The sequence below is a fragment of the Odontomachus brunneus genome, unplaced genomic scaffold (genome assembly GCF_010583005.1).
Source record: "Odontomachus brunneus isolate Ranch 3 - 2012 unplaced genomic scaffold, Obru_v1 Obru_scaffold_027, whole genome shotgun sequence".
NCBI lineage: Eukaryota > Metazoa > Arthropoda > Insecta > Hymenoptera > Formicidae > Odontomachus > Odontomachus brunneus.
The window spans coordinates 2219094-2245483 of record NW_022639477.1 but is presented as its reverse complement, the minus strand read 5'-3'; the positions used below and the strand labels follow the sequence as shown (position 1 = coordinate 2245483).

The following is a 26390-nucleotide window of genomic DNA, read 5'->3' as shown; positions in this document are numbered from 1 at the left end:
GACGTTCGATAAAAATACAGTTAGATAAAATATTTTTCGCTGAAATGTCTTAGTAAACAAAGGAATGGAATTTTCGTGCATTTTAACGTCTCTCCAAAGAGTTTGAACTCACCAGAATTCGCCGCGTAATTCCGAGCCGATCGAGAGCTGTCGACGCTGAAGAGACCGTCATTATGCTGAACTCGGCGTCCGGTATCCGTCATTAAGAGGATGCGCGCGATTTCCGGGGCGCCTTTCGTACAATACGAACGGATGCGAGATCGCGCGGCAAGTTCGGCGCGATTCGCCGTACTTACATCCGTCGTCGAGTTTTCCAGGCAACGCCGGCGCAAGAGATTTACAATCGTCGTTTTGCCCGCCGTAAACGAGGTATTTTCGGGAGCAAACGATCGCAGTTAGACCCTGCTGGAACGCCGCCGGGGAACATTTAAGGGAGCACAACGACGAAATTTTCGGCCGATCCGCACAGATATGTTGCACGTCGAGAGATACCGTCGGGGAATAATGGCGTCACGTTATAACGGCCGCGCGCATACCGCTCGCACAAACACCGACAAACGAGGAGATTTCTTCCTAATAACGTACTTACGATATGTCCCGACGAGCGTGCATCGCTATTTCCAGCACACCCGACACTTGTTTCCGCGCGAGACTCACTTTCGACAAACGAAAGACGCGTAAAACGCGGAGCGACGTTGATCGATGTGTCAATGGTGGTTGCTCGATTCGAAAAGATCGAAATCCAAGATGGCCGCGCAATTGACGACTTACGCCGACAAGTAGCGCCACAGCGGATTCGCTGTTCGACAATTGCGCGCTCTAAGTCGCGAGTACACCCCTCTTTCTCTCTAACTACATTAAAGGTGTAGTGAGAACTGGTTCTTACTATACTCTTATTAAGGGAAATCAAATCAAATCTAGTCAAGGCTGTGATAGTTTTGTGTAAAGGAAGGGAGATATTATAGGAAAGAGATAATGTTACCGGCTGTGATAGGGCTGTGAGAGAATTAGTCTTATAAGAATAGGTTATATGTATGTGTTTTAAGTGAAGAAGAAAAGAGGCAGAATTATAGTTAAAACGTATGAATGGATGGATGGATGAGTGGATAAGTACATGAAATTTTTTTTTGTAAACCAAGTCCCCTTCTTAGATGAACGGTAATAAATACTACTACTACTATACTCTTATTATACTCTTATTATATTGAAAGAAAAATTATCAATTTAACTAAAATTACAATTACTTTTGGCTTCAACCATACGTTTTAGTTGTTCCAACACAAAAATGCTAGTAGTAAAATATGCATATAAGGTTATTGTCACTAACAGTAGAATTTGATAAAAAAAATTGTTTTCTTGACTATAATTTTCAGTAATTATTTCTCCTATGTGATTATAGAATATAAAAATATGAAACATAATTTTTTCTCAGTATAATACACCCCGATGCTACCTCTTGAAATTCAACATCGTGTAATATTATCCATTTATCCCTTTGATTACCGTCGCATTCTAATGTCGCGTCAGAGATAATAATGAAAGTGATAGATACTGTTTCTATACGAGAAACGAGGAGATTATTCGCTACTCATGGTACTTCCCAATGATTGCACACCGTTATTTCGGCACTCCCACTGCTTATTTCCACGCGAGATTCACTTTTGATAGGCAAAAGACACGCGTAAGACGCGAAGCAACGTCGATCGATGTATTAATGGCGGTTGCCAACGTAAGAGTAACCGAAAATGCCAGCGCGTAGCACGCAGCCAATCAACGTGTCGCATTCCAGTGAGAACTAGACTGCCTTGCCATTCGGTAGATCGATCTATTCGATACATCAATAGTTACTAGCCATTTTTGCGTTTATAGCTATGCATCTCTTATGACTGTTGATTAATGCAGAACGCGGAAAAGTGTTTTCTGGGCGAATCAAAAGTCATGGGAAATACATAGCTAGATATGGATGCGGCTGGCCGAACTTGTAGTAACTATCGATATCTATCGATGGTGAGACGTCCGCGGGAGAAGATGAAAATCGAGGCAAAGTCGTGGTAGAAAAGGAGGAAAAAGGAAGCGAACAACTAAAAATCGAGAGGGGAATACAGGAAGAAGAGGGGAAAAACAACAGCATGGCCATGCACCGCCGCCCCCGCCGCCGCTGCTTGTCCGTGAAAGCGAGCGTGCGGCTCACGGCGGCGCAGGGTATATAACAGGATTTAAGCCACTGTAAAACCGGTCCTCCCACCGGGCCGCGAGACCGGTGAGATGGCCATCGCGAAAAATATCCGCCTCGTTTCTGCTCGGCCCGGCCGGCCCGAGGAGTCCGTCCGGCCTGGAAAAAAGTCCCTTCTCTCGGCGGGAGAACGCGCGACGTATTTTTCCACGCTCGCCACCGTCTTGGGAACCGCGTCCGGGAAAGGGGGAGGGGAGGGGGACTGCCCCCATTAATCGCCGGCTGCTCGCCCTCGTCGGGTTTCTTCTCCACCGTTTTAATGCCGCGGCGAAGGTCCGACGAATCAAACGGCGATCATGACGGAAAGATTGCTCGTTAATCGTTCCTCTACACAGCTGAGATTCTTTCATTTTTTCTCCCTCTCTTCTTCCTTCCCCCCCCCCCTTCCCCTCTCTCTCTTTACTCTCGTTTTTTCCGTCAAGCTCTTAAACGCGAAAGTTTCTCCCGACAAGCAGTCGTGAATGCGAAATAAGTTTCCGAACACGAGATTCTCAAATCCGCATTTGTTCCTCTTTCTCTCTCTCCCTCCCCCCTTTCGTCCGCGCGTAATAGCGTGTTTCAAGAATCTTAAATGTATTAGACGTCCGTCGCTTCCGCTAATTCCCTTTCATGCGCTCTACGTACTTATATTCTCTCTGTACTTATATTCGTAAAACTTTGCGCGCTAAAAAGCTCGCCGCCGTCTCGTTAGTCCGCCAACGGCGACGGAAGAGACCGGCCGTCGCCTTGCTTCTTATTTCGACGCTATTACGTGTCGTCACGGTGAGTCACGTTAATCACGGGAGCGTACTTTGCACACGAAGCCAACGTCGCGGATTCGAGCGTGACATCATCTGATCGCGCAGAATGGAGCCGAATAACATCAATAAAGCGCCAACGGTGTCAGATGTCGCGCACCGAGCCTGTCGATTGCCATTGCGAACTCGAAACTAACGCGTCTTTGCATCCCCCTTGCGGCATCCGCGCGTTAGGAAAACTCGAGAGAAAACGCCAAGTTCGAGGAAGGTATCATTCAGGATGATCCGATGAGGAAGGATCGGAGGCTTCTGATCTAAAATTCCACGTTTCAAAACCTCCCCACCCTCCCACCTTCTCTCTGACACCCGGGAAAGTTTCCCGATGTCACTTGTTCCCGCTCCCTATACAGCCTCTCCGTGACAAACACAAGGAAAATCGATCCCGAAGTCGTTGTTCGAAATATACCGACGACGAATTCGTGGACAACGTGCGAGGGGGCAGCACAATATCGCATGGTAACTGCATGGCAGCACTCTCCGCTGCTTAACGCTTCGAAGGTCACGAGTCGACGACTTCGAGAGAGCCCCGAGACCGGTTTCCACGCGGACCCACGACGTCTACGGTAATACAGGGTGTTCGTGGAAGTACGCCGCACTTTCGGTGATCTCTCGCGTCTCTTTACGCGGTAAACGATCGAGGCCGATGCAACTTGCGATTGCATTGAACAATTCGTCGCAACGAGCGCGTCCCGAAAACTCAACTATCTTCTCTTTCTTAACCCTCCGCGTACAATCATATTCTTTAGGACATGCAAGACAACCTGACTCTGACAGACCCGAATAACTTTGAAGCGCCATAACTTTGTGAAAAATTAATATTTTTGAGCATTTTCTTTTTCCAGAAATATAGAAAAGTCTCAGCTGTAAAGAGGTAGCACAATAAAATCAAAATCTGCGAATAAATTTACACAATTTTCAAATTTTCCCGAATCCTCCACGAAAGTTGTGAAGCAATCAAATATTCGTTCAAGTCTCACAGATCTAACATTATACATGGAAAATCAGAGGTGCAGCATTTTTCGAAAATATATTTATACGATAAAGTCTTGCGCAAAGCGGACGTAAAGTTTACAGCAGTGCTCAAAAATCGCGAGTCTCTTGGTCGGGGGAGGTTTTCCGAAAATTAGATTCCGGAACGATGATCGCGAGCGCGCTGGAAATCAGAGTGTAACGTCGAGCTCGCCGCAGTAGCAGCAATAGCAGCAGCTCGTTGTACATCTGATAGCGCAAAGTGCTGCTCGGTACGACGGTTTCATAAACAGTCTGCGAAGTTTCCCGTTACAACCCTGTTGATTAAAAGTTGCCGGAAAATGCGGTGGGGGCCCGGGGCCGCTGCCGCGCGCATTTTGCTCCCCCGATTTACACGTGTATCGCTCGACACGCTACAACGAGTTACACGGATTACACCCTCGAGCTTCTCATCCCGACCCCACCCGTTATTCCCTGTTCGCGTACTCGTAGAAAATAAAAATTTATCGACGCGAAAACACGCTCGTATAATTCATTGCCTGGCTGAAGGACCGCCGTCGCTTCGTTGGCAACCGTGCACCGTTCCAGCGCTCGGAAACTTTCACTATTTCGAGCCGCGGCGTGTCCTACCACGATGTGGACCGTCGCGACAATTGAATTTACGATCTCTCACAGATCTCGCGAGATACCGAAGAGGGGAGTCGCCGTCCGGGAGATGAGATCGACACATTTTCTCCGACTCGGCTGATTCCTCAATAATCCTCCAAAATAACGTTTTCTTTTTTTTTTTCTTTCGCAAGGAACAGTCTCTCGAACCGTGATTATTTCTACAATGCTGGGGATAATCCTACTATTTCTGATAAATATATCTTTTCGACAGTATTACGCGGCGAAATAATTTCGCAAGCCGTGGTACTTGCTTTCGCGGCTGCGTTTCGCGGATGTAAGTCAAGGGACGTAACTTAAACGATCGTTTTTGCGTCGCGTCCTTCAAACCGCGCGGCGCGCACGGCCGTCGTACATTCTCGCCTCGACTAGACGAACAAATACGCGAACAATTTGCACCGTCGCGCTGCGGCGCGGCGCGCGACTGGCCGGCTGCAATTTAACGGATTACGCACCGCGGCGAGGAGGAGGGAGATAATAATTGGAGACGTAACTCCAGCTGTCTGTGTCTATGGGTGGGAGGGCCATGAGGACGGGTCGGCGGAGTAAGGGGGGCTACAATAGGCGAGACGGCAAAGGGAAACTCTCCAACAAATAGTTGCGACCGTCGGCCGGCCGGCCGACGGCCGGCATTATTGCCGGACGGATTGCGTTATCTCTCCCGTTCATCAGTAATTGCCGCTCCAATTACTGTAATTATCGCCGTGCAAACCAATTGATTAATGCACACAAACGCCTCTCGATCTCGCCTTTCTCGTCGTCGCCAGCGACGAGAGCCACGCGCGCGTCACTCGAGCCGATTTGATCGTTTGTTCGCATGGCCGCTCGCTCGCTCACTTGCGACTGAATCGCGAATACCAAGTAAACACCCGGTAGATCGGCGCGCAGTTCTTGGCTCGAAACTGGCACGAAGCACGTGCACGCTCGACGGGAATAAAGGATCGTTGAGACCGAAGACGCAGACCGCGCGGACTCGTTATTAAGCATTATTATAATTAGATAAGTCGTCGCGCCGCATTTCTTCGGCGCGGCAAGCGCGCATCGGAAAAGAGTGTGCCAAAAGACACACGTCGGGACCAGCCGACACGAGCATATCTTCGTGAAATCTGTTGACTGTCGCCGCGAGGAGGGGATCTCGTGATGACGGAAAAAGGAGAAAAGAGAAAATTCAAATCGCGGTCTGATTGAATTAATTAATAACGGCGAAAACCAAGCGACGCGATAACGCGAGACCTTCACGAGCGCACCAAATAAATGACAAAAAGTTCCGAATTATCGTACGAATAGCTTCCAATTTTCCCTCCTGTATGAATACGCGATTAACTCCGTTTAAAGTTCTGCGGAAAATCAGGGCTCATCCCCTCTCCATCCGTTCCCACTCTCTTTCTGCTCGATATCGATCGCTCGATAACGTATACGCTCCGCGCGCGGCACACATACACGCGCGCGCGCGCACTCAGGCACGCACACTGTTCCAACGCCGACATCATTACAATAAAAACATTGTTCTACCCTCTATTCACCCCCCTGCACTTCTCTGTCTGTCTCTCTTTCTCTTTCACCTTCTCAGCGTTCACGCCGCGAGATAAGAGCGAGTTTCCAGAAGGAAGAACGCGAAGGATCCTCTCTAGGCGACATAACCTTCTAATAGATCTTCTCTGGGCGACATAACCTTCCAATAGATCTTTCTCCGGGCGACATAAACCTTCTAAATCCCCCGCGGACGAAGCGTTTCGTTCGCACGTTATATCATCGAGGAGAGGTACAGTCGGAACTGCAACTACGCTCGCCCGGCAACAATACAGAGTTTGCGCTATCTCTCTAAGGACTTACAAGATGTACACCAGGTATACGCGCGCGCGCGCGTAAACCGGCGTACAGATATACTCTTTTTTGTCTCGCTACATGAGGAATTACAGGGACATATAGGACCCACCCCCTCGTTGCGACATGTGGGACATCGCGCCGTCGTCGTCGTCGTCGCCGTCGCCGCCACCACCGCCTCCACTGCCGCCGACGCGACTACACTTCAGGCTTTTTACGATCGCGCGTACTCTGTTTACGGCAAGGCGGAATATAATTTGAAAAATACAGCAAAATAAATTTCAAGCTGTGAACACGCGCCCGGAATAACTAAAACGTCTTCTTTTTCCATTGCACAAGCGCGGAACTTTATTCCGCGTCATATTTTCTCGATATCATAACAACAAAAAAATATTCAGATATATATATATTTCTTTTTTCTTATTCTATATATTTCGTTCTATCAATCTTCTGTCTTTCGATCAACAATTTAAAAATTACGAATTACCTCGCGTCTTTTTCACAAATCTCAACAATGCCACGTTCATCTCGAAGATGAGTCATCGACCACGCCGGTTTGCGGACGCAAGGCGACCCCGCGTTTTCTCGCGATGTTATTACGCGTCATTAAGAATAGATAATGCCCCGACTCGCGATTCTCCCGCTGCGCGGGCGGCGGTCCAGACTGGCGGATAAGCGATAAGGGAGATTCTGCAAGGTGGAATACGAGAGTTCCGCGCGCGATCCTCTCTCGGCGACATAAACCTCCTAAATCCCGCACGGACGAAACGTTTCGTTCCGTGCGCTATACCGCCGAGTCGCCGTAGTGTAGTGCAGTGCAGTGCAGTCAGGGACTGCAGCTGTGACTCACCCCGGCACTGCAGCAGCAGCAGCAGCAGCAGCAGCAACAGCAGCAGCGGCGACGGCGGCGCCCGTTGCAACGAATGGCGCCGTAGCGACGCCGATGAAATTTTCAACGAATTTTTCGCGAATGCCGGTACAACGGCACGGCGCGGCGACGGCGGCAGCGGCTGCTGCGACGCACGAATAGTCCTCTCGTGTCTCTTATGCTAAACACGGTTACGAGAATATATTGGACCGGGGCCGGTGTGTTGCGAGAACGCGGACCATTCTCGGGCGAAGGACAACGCGATACCTCCGTCGCATTCAAGATGAAGGTCTCCACGATAACGCCCCCTCCCTTTTCTTGGTCCACCGGAAAGTATCGAGAGCCGCAGGAGCGCACTGCCCGAGAGGATTACCGGTTGTTTTGTACCGCGTAATTTATCGTGTCGTAAATAACCGCGTCTAACTCAGAGTCTCGAAAAGCAGAGAGAGAAAGGGAGAGAGAAAGAGAAAAAGAGGGAAAGAACGGGTGGGATCTGAAAAGCCTTAGTCGCCCGAAAATCAAGACAGCGAAGCAAAGGACAGCCCCGAGAGCGGCGTGTGTGGCTAATAATTTTTCGATCGCGAGCTATACTCGGTATCGTTCCATCGGTATCGTTATTTCAAGAGGCTGACATGTACCGATTCAGCAGTATGGGATGTGCAGCGGATTGATATTGGGTTAAATTGGCGAAAAATAACTCACTGCTTTTGCCGGCTAAATTTGGCGCCGAAGCTGCGGCGTAACGACCTAACGATGAATAAGAGAGCCTGAGCGAACTAATGCCAGGCGGGTTAACTGAAGTAAGGAAATGGCACACGAGGAAGAAGCGAAGACAAAAACAGTAAAATATACACGAAACAAATGCGGAGTCTGTCAGGGGGCGCGCGGGCGAGCAGTTAAGGGTTAAAAATGGCCGGGGAGGTTCCTGGGAAGTCTACTCCGGCCCGTGAGACAAGCTACAGCTTCCAGAATACGGAAGTTTCCGTGATCCCTCCACCTCTCCCACGACCCCCAAAATCCTCCCGGACGAAACGCCTCCCGCCGGCCTCCTCCGCCGGCTCGATCCGCACTCGTGTTTTCTCACCCTCCGCCGCCTTCCGTCTTTTTCACGCGCTTTCCCCCACGGCTCTTTTGTTTCCGTCTCTTTCGCACGATTACAGCCTGAAGAGCGCCGTGGCGCCATTCGCCGCACTGTGAATGGATCGAGTTTATTGCACGCGCGTCTCTCAGGCTCTCGAAACGATGAGGAATTCACGACCGCGTAGACGGCGAATTAAATCGCGCTGGCCGCGAGCGCGCGCTCGACACGTAACCAAAATTATTACGCGGCTGCTGCGTGTTACGCAAGTGCGAATTTTCCATTGTCTCGCGCAACTACTTGCAGTTATTTATTGCATTCATTGTCAACCGCGCTTACGAATGAGAAAATCACGAGAAGTAATAACCATTTGTGCACGACGCAGTTCGCGTCACGATAACTCGTTATTGTCAATTTGTGATCGATCGACTTATTGTTACCAGATGCTACGTCGATATTGTTTTTTTGCAGAGACACCCTCCGGAAATTCTATCTCCTCGCGGCACGCACACACACACACACACACAGCCTATCTTTCGCTCTCTCTATCTCTCGATAACGAGACAATTATGAATTCCCGCGGTCCCCCATTTCCCTCTTGTGATCGCGATCGCGCAGGGCTGCACGGAGGATCGAGTTTACAACGCGCCTTACCTCGCAACAGCAAGGCTGATGCAGTATTCACGTCGGCAGCTGCATCCCGACGGAGTCTCGCGGGCCAACACAGTCGTCCTACCACTACGTAACGGCGGCTTGAACGGCCGTCTGAAATTTTCAACGACATGGAAAAACACCCACGAGCCCACGCGCAGTCTAACCTTCGCACGATCGGCGAGCAGGGAAGATAATTTCACGGCTACGTGAGAGGTCACGTGAAACGCGGAGGTCCTCCTCGTGGAATATTCGATCGTCTCGGAACGGAAAGGCCGGAAATGCCGTCCGGGAATTCGACGCGATGTCGTCCGAAACGCGCGAAGCGAGGAGAGAGGAACGCGGGAACAACGGCGGCCGTCCGGTAACGCTAATTCCTCCCCGGGTCCGTTCGCGCGCGTCGAGGCGCGTTCGGGAGAAAATTCGGCCGCGTCGAGCCAACGAAGGTCGGGACTTGGGGGCGTATTAAATTCGCCAACTCCCAGGGCGACAGTTCGATCCGGAACCGACTGTATTTACATTCATTGCGCCCCGTGACTTCGTTCTCTTTCCGGCGCGTAAAACGGCAACTCGATTCCATCGCTTCGGCGAGAAGGACGCGCGAGGGGGAGGCGGCGGAAGGGCGAAGGGAGCAAAAAGCCGTCGGTAAACGTCGGAGCCGCGCGACGCGGAAGGATTCGTCGTCCCAAAGACAAACCTTTCGGAACTTTTTCGTCTTTGTTCGGCTACATCTCGGCGGAAATTTGATTCCGCCGAGAACTTCTCGACACTCGACCGCGACGACACGAAGAGCAAAGGATAATACGAGTGGCGCAAAAAGCGCGGGCTACGGGGGTTGGGAAGAACGCGCGTGTACATCAGCGCGCCGAGTGGCGTGTCAGACAAAAGACAGTTCCATTCGTGTCCTCAGACGATCCTCCGCGCGAGGACATTTTTTTTCTCTGCTTACCGAGCGACACCGGGCTCGTCGATCCACGAGGCATCGATCCCGCGCTATGTCAAATTCTCCACGACGGAGATTTCTCCGACACGAAGATTTCACCGCCGCGGCAATTTCTCGGGAAAACTTTGGGAGAGCGCGGGGATATTTACGCTGAGGGATAAAAATTGATGGCGCGAATCGAGGACTACAAGTAGTCAAATAAGAGCTCTCGCTTGCCGCTGGATTTTAAACAGTGTTTACCCGCACGAAAGTTTTAATAGCGCCGAGAACTTCTATTTTGCTCAATCGCCTGCTGGGATGCTGGGGAAGGGGATGGAGAATTAACGAGGCGCAAATAGTGCTTCTGTATCGACGAACCCGCATAGAAATTTCCCAACAATTTCCCAGATACAGCATAGATTCCAATTAGAACGCCCAAATTTCTCCAAAAATCGATCACCCCGCTACGATACAAATCAAGAGTCCTATTCTTTGTCTCAAACATGAATTCTCTTGTGAACAGAAACCATATTTATTTGAGGAGATCGGACTGAAGAATTCGTATAGCGCGATATCACGAGAATACAACGCCGGCAATTTTTGGACACACGATGCACACGGGACGCAATGACGGGTCGTCGATAACGCGCGGATATCAGTGCTGCGAAGTGTATCGATAATTGGAAAGAAAGTAGCGTACCGGGGGATATTTGCGCGACGCCGATATTTGTTTTTCATTTGCAGGCGGAGCGGCGGCCATCGATATACGCGTTACGGCAGCGGCTTTCGCACGGCACCGCATCGATATTCATTAGACGAAAACGTCGATGGCCGAATTTATCGCCGACGATCGAAATAGCCGAGTTATCTCGCGCGTCGTCGTTTGCCAGGCCGCATTATACACACCTCCGCCGAAGCGCGCGTTTTATCCGTTCCCTTATAAGCGCCGGCCATATTTACGCGCTTATCTGGCCTAATAATTTCCTGTCGCTTACGGGTTACTGACTCGGGACAATATCGGCGAAACTTGCGTGCAGTTACTCGGCAGAATTGCGCGAGACGACGGCGGCGGCAACGACGGCGGCGGCGACGGCGGCGGCGGCGGCGGCGGCGGCGATGATGATGACAACAACGACGACGACGAAAACGGCGATGAGGACGGCGCGAATCTGCAACGACGTGGCGGCGATGCTTTCCGAAACATCCGAGGATAGTCGCGCGCAACAAACTTTCGGATATCCGACATTATCTCGAACGGCCTGGCTCGACGTTCCTTTCACAGCGCGACCAATCGACGCCGCACTAATACGAGCGCGAGATTATGCGTCACGTTACAGCAACTTTGTCCCGACACGAGGGATGCGCGATAGGTCGATACAGTTCGCCCGTATTAAGTCAGCTGTGTACCTGATATGACGGTAATACTGCATGGAATCGAATGGAAAATCGATGCGTCCCTTCGCCGGCTGTTTATTTGCGCTCTCCGCACGGATATAGGAAAAGAAACGCGCAATGTCTTTAATTTAATCACGCCGAGACTACAGTTATATCGCAATGAATCTTTACACTGCCACGTGTTTTTTTTTTACACCATAATGAAGACCGATGTATCATGTAATCAACCAAATGAATAATTCCGAGATATACGACGATGTGCTATTTCCACATATATCGAATCATATCGCGTGTATTTGCGTTTAAATTATAGCGTTGCGACAATAATTTGAAAATCCCGAGCACACTACACCGGTGTGACGCGAGTCCGTGATTCGCAAGCACGTCAAGTATTCGCAAAGTTCTCGCTCTGAAGGCGAACCTTATAAATCCCCGCTCTCCCCCGTATCGTTCGATTATCGGCCAACGGAACCGCACTCGAGATCAAATGGTCGACCGCCGCGCGAAGGTGGCTTTCACCTTTCCTTTTCCTCCGTAAACGCCGCAATTTTGCACGTCGTCGTCTCAGGACGCCTCGCCGAGAAAAGAGCCGGCGCATACGGTTTCTTCGTCCCGCGATATGCACGGAATTTCTACGCACGAACACACGCTCCCGACACCACGGAAAAGAAGGAAAAGAAAAAAAGCATCCGCCACGGCGAACATGCTACGCGAACGAGTAACGCGAAAAATCCGCCAAGATATTTCCGCTCTTGGGAACAAAGCGCGCTGGTTACATCGCGAGGTAGCGTGTCCGCGAACGCTCGATAAAATAAAACAAAAAAGCGAAAAAAATAAAATGCTCGCGGTGGACGACAGTGCCCGAAAAAAAAGAGAGAGAAGGAGAGCGAGATATTTCCCAGTCGTTCGTTCCGTGTTCCGCGTGATCAGGGCCAACGGGAGGAGGAACGAAAAAAAAAGGACAAAAAAGAAAAAGAGAAGAATCGCACGATTGCCTCGCGAGCCGCGCCGCGCCGCCGACCTCTGTTTAACGTTTGCTTTGTAGTCGCGTGCGGAAGCCCGGGCATTCGCTGAGGACGGATTTCCGCGGGGTAATCTACCGTCCCCGCCGGGCGTCCCAGCCGTCGCGGCTGCTTCAACCAGATTCGAATAGATAGAGATCGTATAAATGGGTCATACGTCTGCCGGAGGGACGCCATTGCGCCAGCGAGCGCAGTCCGATTTTGCATTCCGCGGGGCGGCTGTACATACACATACACACATGCACGCATATGAAGAGAGAGAGAGAAACAGATAGAGAGAGAGAGAGAGAGAGAGAGAGAGAGAAAGAGAGAGAGAGAGAAAGGGAGAGAGAACATATCTATCATAGAGCGAACGATCGCATTGTCGTTCGATGCCGTTCACGATAATTGATTTAAGTAACGCATAAGACAAATTAAAAAATTAAAAAAGGAGAAAGCACCATATGCGTGTGCAAAGTTGGTCGTCGTGGGATTGTTGGAGGATTCTTTCGACCACAAAATCCCTAAAATCTCATCCTTTGCTCTCCTCCTCGGTCAATTTTCGGATCTAAGACTCATCCGAAAAATGGCTTTGAGTGCGCGCGCTTAGAATTTTGGGACACGTCACGTGTATATTGGTTTACATCGGCGCGTTGCCGGGATTCGCGACGTTCCGGAGCTGCAGTCACGCCGTAGTAATGTCGCAATAAATAATCGATCCGGGTGTCAACGTAACGGAAATTTATCATCGAAATTGGAATTGGAATTGCGGCGGAAGCGCTACGTCCGTGCCGGAACCGAACAAGTGGAGTAACACACTTTGATCTTCGCAGGAAGGGGGAGGCGGAACATTGAAGATACGGTCCGAATACTAATCCATCCGGTTTCTTTCTTTTTTTCGCGCGACAATTGGAGGATATATACCTCGGATTGATCCTATTCGACGTGACACAATTCGCAGTAAGCGCCGACGATTGCCTTTCTCTCTCTCTCTCTCTCTCTTTCTCACACACATACGCGAGCGTGCACGGCGTACATGCATGTGTCGTTCGTGACTCCAAATAGATGGGACTCGCATAGATAGGCCATTCGTTTGCAGAGAAACGCCATTGTGAGGAGAGTCCCCGACTTTATGGAGCGGGGACGGCGACGAAATTCGGTGAACGCGGCGGGACGGTCCCGGAGGGCTCGTTTAATTTTTAATTAAGTCCGCAGAGAACCCGGGAACACCGACCGAAAACTTACTCCGCCCGATGTTTTAGCATTAAAGCATCGGCGGCGTCGTCGTGCGCGTAAAACCCGAATCGAGTGTCTCCGCGCGCACCAACTTCCCGGACCAAACTTGAACCAGCCCTTTCCGCACCGAGAACACTCTCTCCCGTTCTCTGCGAATATTTTTTCGCCACTCTTCGCGAGCGACACACAATAAAGCGATGTGAAGAAGGGGCAAATATAGCTGATGTCGTATTTTTGTCGTATTTTTTGTCGCTTTAATATAACGAACGGGGTTAGTTTTCGTCATCGTCGTCGAGAGAGAGAGAAAATAATTCCACTGATGTAGATTCTCGATTCGAGGACGGAAGAGCAACAATAATATAACTTGAGTTCTGAGTCCTCACTTCGCAGAAGGGAAACGACTCTTCGACTCCGAATATTGGCTCGATATGTATCCAGTCTACGTATATCCCGGCGCGTTTGCAGAGACGAGGATAAATATTTTTTGTCGTCGGTAAATCGTTCTTTACAGGAGGAAGGGAGGGAGAGAGAGAGAGAGAGAGAGAGAGAGAGAGAGAGAGAAAGGGGCCGAAAGAGAGAGAGACGAAGTATTGAAATGTCTGAAAGTAGGTCCTCTGTGCCGAGATAAAAGTTTTCCACGAAACAGACCGTACTACCCCCTTACACGGTGCACGGGCTTTGACCATCGCGCCCGATAAAGGAGGTGAAATTCAAAGGATCTCGGAATCGCTCCGCGTCGTGAGGAGATACTCCGCGATATCAGGCCGTCGTATCGTGCGCCTGCACAGTCCGATTTCTCTCCGAGCACGTTGGTAAAGAGAGGAAAAAACAAAAGAAAAGCAAAGAAAAGAATAGAAGAGAGAGAGAAGAAAAAAGGAAACACAACGGAGCAGGAGAGTGGCGGGGAGCAGCGAGGAACGGAGACGTTTAAAGTATTTCAGGAGATCACGAGGAAGAGCTATTATCGAAAAAGGATTTCGCCTCGTCTCTGTTCTCGTCGTCGGGCAAGAAGTGGCCGGAGTCGCGGGAACCGAGTTTCGAGTTTCTATCGGATATTTATCCGCCCTCATCGGTCATTCATACGTCCGGAATGCCGCCCCCGCGACGCGGCACGCCGCCACGTTTCACACTTCCAGAGGAGGGAAAGAGCCGGTGGAGAATCACCGAGCCGAAAAATTACGAGTTTATGCGTCGTTCGTGTCGACGTTTACGACGAGCGGAATAATGCACGAGCGGTGACGGTGGCGGTGGCGGCGGCACGATGCACGGGATGCATGCGCGTGCGGCGGCAACGAGAGAGCTCGTGTACGTATTTACGGTGCGAAAATTGTCAACCGCGGCACACTCGCAAACTTTCCTTTTAAAATAAACGCGAACAGCGACGAAGCGAAACGCCAACTCGTTTATTAGAGTGAAGGGAAATACAGGCGGCGGCGGCAGCGGCGGCGGCGTCGTCGCCGCCGTCGTCGCCGCCAACGCCGTCGTCGTCTACGGTGGCGGCGGCAACGAGAACGCCCCGTGTATATTCGGAAAGACGGCAACGCGGCGTGCGCTCGCGCGTTGCTCTAATCGTTCAAATTAAGAATTATAGTGCGCCGCACCACCATCCTTTCCTATTCTCTTTAGACCTCCCTCCGACCCCCGACGCCAGGGTGGTGGTGCTCTTCTCTCCGCGGAGGTAATAAAATACCTCCCCGACCTTCCCCCGTCCGCCCCGCAGCCGCCACCGACGACGAAGCCGCGGCTCCTTTCTCGCCCGAGAGGGAGAAAGAACGGGAGACGGGAAAACCATGGGGGAACGAGAGGAAAAGGGAAGGGACAGCAGCCGTTAGTAACGTCGACGGTGAAAGTGAGGACTCCGGAAATTAAGGTCGCAAGCCAATATGCCAAAATTGTCACGCACCCCCTCGAGTCCATCCACGAGTCTCCTCCCCTCTCTCTCTCTCTTTCTCTCTCTCACTCTCTCTCTCTCTCTCTCTATATATAAATATATCGTTCCTATCTTTTTCAGGTTAATAAATCCTCGTGTTAGCCGCGTTTTTTGCAGTTTCACGTTTTCATACGGATTCTACGAACGATTCTCGAAGTGAATGTCTCTTTAACGGAAATAGCCAAGTTACCGATAGTTTCTAATCGAAAGACTATAGCATAAATGAATCTTTCATCAGCAAAATGGCCAACGTAATCGATCCTCCCCCGTCGTTCCTTATCGTTAGACATTCAGCGCATTGTTGTTCTAGTTTCATACGCGATGAAGAGACGAGCAAATGCACGGGTAAGTAAAGAAACCGCGTTGAGAAAAATCGCGATATCTCGGAGATAATACCTGCGCATAGCGTGCTGTTCGTGCGCGCCGAATCGTTCATTTGCATCTAAGATAATCCGAGCGTCACACGAATCACTATAAAATACATTTTCTCCTTGAAAGGGAAGCGATGCGATGATAACTCGCGCGATAAAATCACTTTGCAGCATGCGCAGGATGAACCTGGATGTAATTAACCACGTCCGAATTAATTTGTGATGCCAGTATATTTGTAAGACGGTAATTAATGTCAATTAAACTATTCATTGCGAGAATGAAACATGTTATGGAAACGTACAAGTTCTCAAACTGCTTTCCTCTAGCAAAGTAAATTTAACATTTGAGTTAATCTTTTGTAGCAATGTGCTGGACGAAACAGCACGAATTAAGATACATAAATCGAGAGAGAGAGAGAGAGAGAGAGAGAGAGAGAAAGGGAGAGAGAGACGACAGAACTAATTATTCTCGTTGCATGATTCAATATGAATATTGTTTGCCTCAGAAACAATCGCGCGGGAAGAAACGGAGTGGCCGCTGCGCGTTTGCGAATGTTTGTCTATCGAGACTGCTCGGAAATCTATCTATAGAAATATCGACCTTCGCTACGTCTTAGAAGTTAATCGGATTTAGAGTTGCGCCGCGTATATAGACGCGATCCACGATCTAATAAATCGTGCTACCTGGTAGCACATGATAGAACTTTCGCAGAGGGAATAGGGCGTATCGATCGTTCTCAACGCCTCGCCGTCGCGTTTAATGGCGAGTTACAGTTTTACGCTTCTTAAAGCGACGGGGAACGGCGTCGCTCCGCCGCAGTCGCTCTAAACGCGTCTAACTTAATTTGCGGTTTACGGAAGAATTTCACCGGGTATAAACTACCGATCCGTGCGAATGTTCCGCATGCCAAGCGCGACGACAAAGCCGCCAAATCTCTTTCATACATCTTCTTACACGCCAGAGAGCCCAGATTACTATAACATTCTAACGATCAAACGCAAAACTTAGGGATCTAAGTTTCCTGTTTTCGACACTTGTAAAACGAAGGGACGAATAATCGCGGCGACGATCGATCGTTACGAAAGAAAAATTCAGCTCGGATTCCAACTCGGGTTGGAAAAACAAAACAAAAAGTTTGCTAGTCCTTGGCGTTGCATGTTAGAACCTCGAAAGGTGCAAACACCAACTAATTCAGATTGTCACATAAATTATGAAGAAATCTGTCGAATAGTCGCTGAAATATTTCTGTGTAGCCGGTTTATCGTAAAATCGAAACCAATAATATTTTAACGATGAGAGCGAAGCACTGCATGCACCACAGCGACCGATTGCGCCACATTTTTCCCCGAGCACGATCGCTCGAGGTTTAAAGGAACAACCATCGGATACTTCGACGCTCCCGAGGCACCTTAATTTTCGCAAGAATTTTCTCGCGGTGCAAGTAATTCCGCAGCAACAAGCCGTACGGTAAGGTTGCCTAGTGCCTTTCCACACTCGCAATCAGCTTCCTAGATAGTCCCGGAACTTTTATTGCGCGCGAAGAGGAACGTATAAATGAAGAATCAAGCCCGTGTAAAAGGAAATTGTTTCCTTTCCTTCGCGCAAACTAATATTTCCTTTTGTAAATGCGGAACAAAAATGCGAAAACTTCGGATGTGACGCGAAACTGATATAGAAACAATCTCTTTATCGAAATGAATACAGTTTCACTAGTCAAACGAGATATAGCGATCATCTCTGTTACCCAAGTCGAAATTTTAGTTCTAATCCGGTTAATCCTGGAAATTTAGTCGACATTCTGAGGGACGTTTTCAGAACTTTAGATATAATATTACATTATTCTGCGATTACGCAGTCTGCGTACTGTCGGCGTTATAAATAGTAGTTTCTGCATTTTGTGTCATAAAAAGACAAATATGCTTAAAAATTATGTAACACTCAATTATTTCAATCTCATTCTACACATTTGCATTTCATTTCTCTGTTCTTAATTTCAATCAGTGAAATCTTAACTATGTAACTTATTCAATACAAGTATAATAAGAGTATAAATATTAAATAATGATTAAATAAAAAGTATAAATATTAAATAATGATTAAATAAATAATGGAATTGATGCAAAGAGCATAAATAAAGAGCATAAATAAAGAGCAACACACTTTCTTTATTCGTAGTATTTTTGTTAAATTTTTCACACGTTGATCAATTCAATATGAGACTGTATCCAGGTAATCTCATTAAAGCATAAATAAACATTTGTAAAACTTGAGCTGGTACTCATAATCGCAAAATATTTCATTTTTTCATATTAAGAGAAAACATAAATAATTATATTTTCACGGGCCGTTATTTTCAGCTGTATAAATCAATATTCCTAGCGCGGAAGATAAATAAAACTAACAAATAATCAAAGATTTATAAAAAAATCTATGTATATTTATCAAACAATAACAGACTACATATGCCACATTCAGAGAAACTCGAAATTTCGACTTGGGTATCCCGTTGTGCTCGACAAGTTCGTCAAACGTGCGCCAATATCCGAAATATTATGCAATAAAAGTGACTTGACACACCTTGAAATATATGACGTATCGCTGGCAGCAACCTTGCGCCCTGCGTTTTCCGTTCTGACATCCTGCTCCCTTGCGGATGCCTCATCATGGCACTAACACTCACGTAATACGGTTCGATCGGACAAACATGTGTTAATAAACGCGATGCCGACGAGATGCCCGATACGATATCGCAAAAGTCCGCGAGATCGGGAATTATAACGCAATACTCCGCGTCGCGTCACGTGCGTCGCTCGTCGGCTCGGTACGTAATGACTAGGTTACGCGAAAGAATGCGAGGCGCGCGAGCACAAAAACGATCGGCGAGATAAGCAGCGAGATAAGCCCCGCCCCATCGCACGTCGCGGCGCGCTTACGAGTGACGCGTATGGGCGCGTTCCGTTACACGCTCGCGAGCGTTGCGAGCGTGTAACGGAACGCGCCCTATGTATGTACACACGGTACGCCGCAAAGAGAAAATATCGAAGATTAGTAAATATTTAAATGATGCTAACAGCACACACACACACACATATATATTTACTTATTTATATATCTCGAATCTTTTACTTAAATAAAATTTGCTTTTATGAGAAAGTAAGATTTTCTTAAGATTTTAAGAAAATATATATTTTTCTTATTTGAGAAATATTTTTTATATTAGATGTAAAAATATACTGTGTTATGTCATCAAATAAATATTTACTATTTCTTAGATATTTTTGTAGCCGCGATAATAATCAACACTATAAAAATGTTCTAGATGCCTGCAGCATTCGACCGATATTATTAGGTAAAAGCGATTATTAATTAACGTTGCGTTTCCGATCAAGTCGTATTTTCGTGGTTCTCGTAGTTTCGTATTTCCTCGAATCATTGAGTACTTGGCCACGACGACGACCAGGACGGTCGATTGCAGGACGGAATACAGGACGCAGGACTCAGCAGAAGTCAGCAATGAGATTGACAATTCCTTCTTTTTTCACCCACTTTAAATTTCTATATTTTGTCAAAATTTTCAACACGAATAACAATATTATAATAAATTATTAAATTAAAAGTTTGTTTTATTTACCGACTAATTATATTGAATTCCTATCAGATTATTTAATATTTGCACACCGCAAACATATCTTATTTATTATTTGCAGATTAAATAATTAATTCTTATTGGAATTAGAAATAAATATTAGATGCAGATATTGAATTGAACGGATGTTAAATAATTCCGAAATAAATTCTTTGAACCTCAACGTGAGAAAACGACATTGAAAATTCATTTGTAACATAAAAATGACAACAACGACTGTATTAACGTTACACGTCGAGGTTCCCCATTGGTTTCTCGAGTTTGGTCAAATTCGCAGGTTTAACGTAGGGGCAAAATTTCGCGACTGGGGAAATTCTTACTTTCCTAAATTAGAAGGCAGCACGCCGCAATCGCCGCGACGCAAACGCAATTGCATTGTGTGATTTACGGCGAACAAGACGCAATCTCTTCTCGAAAAAGGTGCGAGGCTTTATGAGAGAATAACAGAGCCTGACGTTATAATAACGACGTAAATTGTCCGAAACTAGTTTGCATCGGAAAGGGTACGCCGGGCACCGAAGGGGTTAAGCGGCCGGAGCAACGAACTATATAATATAGACCCATGGTGCCTCGGGGTTCCAACGTTGCGCAACGCCGAGAGACAGGTGGTCTCCCGTTTTAACCCCGGCGTAGCCATAAACTCGCCGGAGCCTGGCCAGGTTGTTCGTCTTACGTGCGCCCGCGCGAACGCTGTATCGTAGCGAGCAAAACGAGCCGCTGTACCGTATCCCACTGTCATATGTTAGAAGCGGGTGAAACCACGTAAAACGAGAAGTTCTACTGTGTGAGTCTAGACCGCGCTTTCGTAAAGATTAATTAATTTGGCCGGTGTAACTATTAAATTAATACGAATTTCATCAACGACACGGCTCCTGTTATTCTTGCGCCGCGATAAAAGTAATACCGGGTGTATCTCAACCTGATCCTTACGCGACGAAAATTCAAATCCAAACGTCTCTCGCGTGATTTTTCAACGCGCCCAAATCCTCGTAACTAAGCCGATTGAAGTTAGCACTCGACACACCGAGTGAAAAGGAGAAGATAATATTGTCTTAGCTCGCGCGCGCTTGCTCAATACGATAAAAGATCTCGGATATCCGACATTGAGTAACTTGGTTCAAGTCTCGATTTCGATTACGAGATATCGCCGGAAAATTTGATAGGGAACACCGTCTTGCCGCCATTATGCAGACCTTGCGGGTATATCCTCCGTGTGTATCTGTGTTCTACGTACAAATTCTAGATAAAGAGCAGCCGTTACCGCGCTGCGGCTACGACGTTGTTGTGTCGCGGCGTAGCCTGGCATTAATAGTAACGGTAATAGCGAGCTAGCCCGCATCTATCTTCGCCCGGCCTGGAGAAACTCTAGCCGCTCTAAATACGACCGGCCGGCATCTATTTTAATCCGATCGGACGGTTTACGCGCCCCGAAAAGTTTCACGGTGTAGACCGCGCGTGGGTGGCCGCGTCCGAAGCGGATTGTCGGTGAGCTTTCGCAGCCCATATATCCGCACTACTCTCTCTCCCTCCCTCCCTCTATCGCTTTCCCTCTCTCTCTTTCTCTCCCCCGTATCTTCCGCCAACTTTTTTTGCGTTATCGGGCCGAAATACGGGTCGCGGATAATATCGATGTCGGGAACCAAGCTTAGGTTATCCGCGCCCGACATCGCGCTTCCTGCGCGATTCGCAGGAACGTTATCCGGAAACGTTTGTGGAATCACGCGACTTACGCCGAAACGCTCTGTGGAAATGTGTGGAAGAGCTTTGCGGAAACGCGATACCGTTAATTCACGATCCGCGCGAATGATGTCCCCCCACTTTCTTGGCGAGAGGTATTACGCGAATGGCGAAATTACCTCTTATCTACCACACGAGAAGAAAGAATGAGAAGAGAGGTCGCGAAATAAATAAATCGTGCAAAACACGGTATGGGTACTGCGCGCGCAATAATTTTCAAAGTAAAAAATATCTTTTAAAGCGGAGATACCCGAACGATTTTACATTGCGACTCAAGCTGACGTTGGCGTTTCTTTTGTCTTTTTCTGCAAATCGTGTCGCTCGCGCTCGAACATTTCTCTCGTCGTAAAAATTTCACGGAGGATTAAGCGGCGCGCCGCCGTACTCGCGACGTATTTCGCGCGATATAACGAATTCGCTTAATATATTCTATTGTTACAGTTGCAGCTGCAAATTCTTTAAAACCGCTTCGAGGAGGACCGGATGAATAACTCGCGAGTTAGCTTGTTTAATGATTACGAGTTAAGCCGCGCGGCATGCTATTATAACTTTATATCCTCGTTAGACTTTCCAAGAGAGCATCTCCGTGCGCGGATACGTACTTTCGAGATACTCCGATTTACTACTCGCTCGAGAAATATCGCGTGCGCGCGCATTACCGACAATGTGCGTACGTACTTTCTACGAAATTTCCTCGACGTGCGTCGCGCACGCTAAAGGTAACTTGCGGTATCCGTCGAGTAATAGATCGTCAAGAAATCGCTATTGTTCATCGTAAAACTCAAGTAACGGCTTCATTAAGTATAATGATCCATTGCGTCGATACCTTATCGATAATTGTGCAAAATGCGCCAAAGATCCGCAACAAGGAAACGTTGAAAAACGTTCGCGAAATCGGCCTTTATCTGGCCTAATAGGAACGATATCACCTGCACTTTCACCGCAAGCATAAATCCAATACATGTGTTCGCGCCAAGAGCTTCCCTCCAAAGAGAGAGAAAGAGATTCTCCATTAAGCGATTAATATGTACATTACACTCTCGATTACCAGCTACGATCACCTGTTTCAAGAACTGACGACGTAGTCACGCGGAAGAGTATACCGTGCAGCACGTTATTCGCGCTTGTATGCTCGAATGCATAGCTATAGATGCAACCTCGTGCCGCTGAATGCTTTCGCGGAAATTCTCGCGGCTCTCGAGCACCATAATTTATTGTATTTTCCCGTATGCGCGAGTACTCATATCGTCATCGTCGAGCGCCGAGCATCGGTAGTGCGCTGCTGCTTAATGAACTCCCGTCTACGTATGAATCTAGGCTATCTACGATATTGCTCCTTTATATCGCTCGAAGACGTCATAGTTCTCCGCGTCTAGCTATAGAGCCGACGGAGCGCTGCGCGGCGAGACAAACGAGGAACACGACGTCGTTCCGTCGAGCGGCTGCATGGCCACGATAAGCGGACGTTGCTGATGACTTACGAGGCCGTAACGAGCCACTACTCGAGTCGCTCGTTTGATTCCTCTCTTCTTAACGAACTCGGGACGCGGCGAGGCCGCGGGAGGATCTCGCAAGAGAGGATGAGCGATCGGAGCTAAAGCGACGCGACATGGAGGCCTCTCGCCAATGCGGGACAACGCGCGGTATTCGGCGCGCGACGGCCAATAGTAAAGCAATAGGAAACTCTCCTACCGATCTGTTCGTGCACCCGGCACTGAAAAGCTGCCCTCGCTGTGTAACCATTGTACTGTGATTGAAGAGACTAATTTAGATGGACGCGTGTGCGCGTCGGCAACCGAGGAGTGAGAGAAAGAGAGACAGGAGGTACTGGGAGGGGAGAGGCCCTCTCCCGAGGAGTGGCTCTTGCTACCAGACAAATGACTGGCGACTGACCTCAACCACGTTAAGAAGATTGAACGTTAAATCACGACGGCGAATCTTTACGCGCGCGAACACGCCGTTAAAAACGCACAACTCGAAGCGCCTTCGAGGCAAAGAGCGCAGCAACACGCGCGTCCTTCGATGTACGAACGGTCGTTACGTCAGGATACACGGGAGAAGCGGCGGCGATTCGTGACGTCGGGCCTTGGATCTCGATCATTCGGGCAAACCGTGATCGAAATCTGCTGCCGACTCACGCGGTCACTATTGTACGAAAGCTTAACTGATGATTGAATTGCTGAAACACGCGACGAAGAAATGTGATTTCAAGTGCATACGTCTTTTATATCGTCCCATTCGCTCCCTATTGCTTGTGCAAACAATTAAAAAAGAAATACATATAATTTGCAAACATATTTAACACAGTGAGATGCGGCGATATCATCATCGGTGATCACCGCGGCGTTCAACTTCTCAAGACATTCCGCGTTGCGGCCGCAATTGACCGCGATGTGAGCCGCGTTGAATTTTCACGGGGAGCACCCGCGGTGAATTTTCGCGGCTCTTTCGCGAACACATTTTCTCTGAAGCTCGGGCTTTATAAAAGACATTCTTAGAATACAATAATGAAACTTACGAGAGGACGTCCTTCCAGGTCTCTCTTACGGAACTCTCTAAAGTCTCGCCTTTAGGAGAGAATTCTGAGATCCGCCGAGAATTCGGCGTGATAACAGGCTCTTGGAAATGGCGATTAACGCGACTCGAATTATAATTGCGTGATCACGGCGAAAATACGTCTTGATGCCGCTACAACAGAACCAATCTATTCCGCGTGGACTGGCTAATAACCTCGTAGGAGAATTGATCTTGCTACGGTGTTATCCGCTATTCCTAATGATCCACCATTGTAGCTGGTAGCCGCCGGTATAATGGAGGCGGAGTAATACTATTGATTGTGTGTGCGGGTGCGTTCTAGTCGGGACTAGCCGCAACGCGGCCGTTCTCTCTGTCTCTCTCGCTCTATTTCTCTCTCGCCCACTCGCTCGCTCGTGCGCATACACACGCCACGCCGTTGCTACGTGTCTTCTATCGCAATTTCGTGAGATATGCATGGCCACGTGTGCCCGAAGGTGGAAACCACATCGGGAGATACGACGCACGAATTCGAGGACCGAGGAGAGCAATAGCGTTTCATTCGCGCGAATCTGCCGGCGACTCGTATCTCGCGCTGCTGATTGTATCTCTTGGGGGAGGGGAAGAGGATTCTCCTAAATTCCTTCCTTCGCGCTCCACTATTCCCTTCCCCCGTCTTTTGTCGCGCGATCTTGAATAAGCTCTAATTTCAATTGTCAAGAACACCGGAGAAGAATAGAACGAATGGAAACGCGACGGAATCCGAATGGTGTCCCCTTCCCCCCCCCCTCCCCCGCCGCTTTTCCCTACCGTTCCCCTGTCGGATTAAATGATTTGTGGAGTGTCAGAAAGCTTCTCCTTATCTCGAGGAAAATGGTGGCGTGAAAATCCAGAGGAGGTCGCTTCGCGAACCGGCGCAATATTGTTTCATTTGCGCAAATTTTGGCTGGCCGTTACGTATTTTCTTTCCGGCGTCGCGTCGCTCTCTCTCTCTTCCTCCTCTCCTTCTTCCCCCTGGGATTCTTTGCACTTTCAGCGGTTTTTTGTTAGACTCTATCTGCGCCTACGTTTCACGTTTATCCTGTATGTAAACCAGAGGCGGAAAAACAAAGCAGAAAGATTGTGGACGTGTAAAAAATGCTCGCATACACTTGTCCGTCTACTCCACGACGTTTTTCTCGTCTGATAAACATACCTCGCGCTTTGCATTAAAAAGCGCGAGAATCAACGATAAATGCGAAGATAAGAATAATAAACGGAGTCGCAGAGGGGAAGCTGGAATAACGCGGAAAACCTTATATCCCGAATAAACGACGTAACGGTTGGGTGCGGCTTCCATTTCCTAATAAGCGAGATAATTAATAAATGAAGTTACAGCAAACGATGGCGAGCGAGCCAGTTTTTCCGTCAAATTTCACTCGCGTCCTAATCTAATTTACCGATCGCTGCATAAAATGCGGATCGCGTATGTGCGAGAGTAAAGCGGAGGACGAGGAGCATTGCGCAAGCGAAAAATAAATGCAGAACCGAACGGTAAATTGCGTATCTCTCTCCTGTCTCGATTCCACATTAGCGTGGGGCGTTACCCTCTCTTTTGAAAAAGAGAAAAAAAAAGAAAAAAAATGCATTTCCATCAAAACAACGTCGAAATAATCCCCGAGGCTAATCGTTGCGTCATCGAGAAAACCAGACGCGCGACACGCTAAGACATCGAGTGGTCTATAGCGCGAAAAGAATGGAGTCGAAGCTAAAGACGGCATTGAATCCGCTCGGCGAGGAAGAGCAACGAAGGAAGAACGTAGGAAGGAGAAAGAGAGTGACAACAATGTGACTATAGTTTCAGGGAACAATGCTCTCATTATACCCGGCTAGGTGCGCGTATAAGTGTGGCTGCATACCCGCGCCACAGGATCGGACAATGGCGGACATTTTGTCGGCTTTCGCGGCCGCGTCTTTTTGTTCGCGACGATAAAAAGGTATCGCCTCTCCGCCGTCGCCGCCAGAGAGAGAGAGAAAGAGAGAGAAAGAGAGAGAGAGACAGATTCGCGACCGTCGTTTCATTTGCGAACGCGTACAGAGCGCGCGTTCGCGCCTTCACCGTCGCCGATTACCGCTCGACGAACGGTCCTCGGCTTAATTAATTCAGAAACGGCATGCGGCGCGCTGAAACGCGCGGATTCAGTCGAGACGTAATTTCCGGCGTAAAACGCCGATCGTCCGGCGCGTACTTTACCTAAATGCGATAATTCCGTGAGTTCTCAGACTCCCCGACTTGCCGTTATCAACTCTAAACGGCGAGTTCTCAGCTGTCAACTGCTGGCACCGGATTGTCGCGACTTCCTACTACCTTTACCCATCGAACGACACGCAATTTTGCACAGTCGTCGAATAACGCGTACAAATACTATGGATAACAATCGAAAACATAAACTGATTGAGGAGCCGTCATATCCCGCGCTCCACCATGCCACGGGCGAATCTCTCCTGTCTCTTTCTCTCTCTTTCTCTCTCTCTCTCTCTCTCTCTCTCTCTCTCTCTCTCTCTCTCTCTC

The 26390-nt window shown here is 48.4% G+C and overlaps 1 protein-coding gene across 12 annotated transcripts in view; it reads right to left on the bottom strand.

Annotated features, from left to right (window-relative positions):
- LOC116842723 (mRNA decay activator protein ZFP36L3-like) overlaps window positions 1–26390 on the bottom strand; it is a 442334-nt gene that overhangs the window by 357196 nt on the left and 58748 nt on the right. The window contains exon 1 of one of the 12 annotated variants that reach the window (XM_032812330.1): window positions 18520–18998. The exons of the other annotated variants lie outside the window; for them this stretch is intronic. The gene's annotated coding sequence lies outside the window, so the exon portion shown is untranslated. Of the gene's footprint in view, window positions 1–18519; window positions 18999–26390 lie in introns of those variants that run through there. 12 annotated transcript variants of the gene reach the window in all.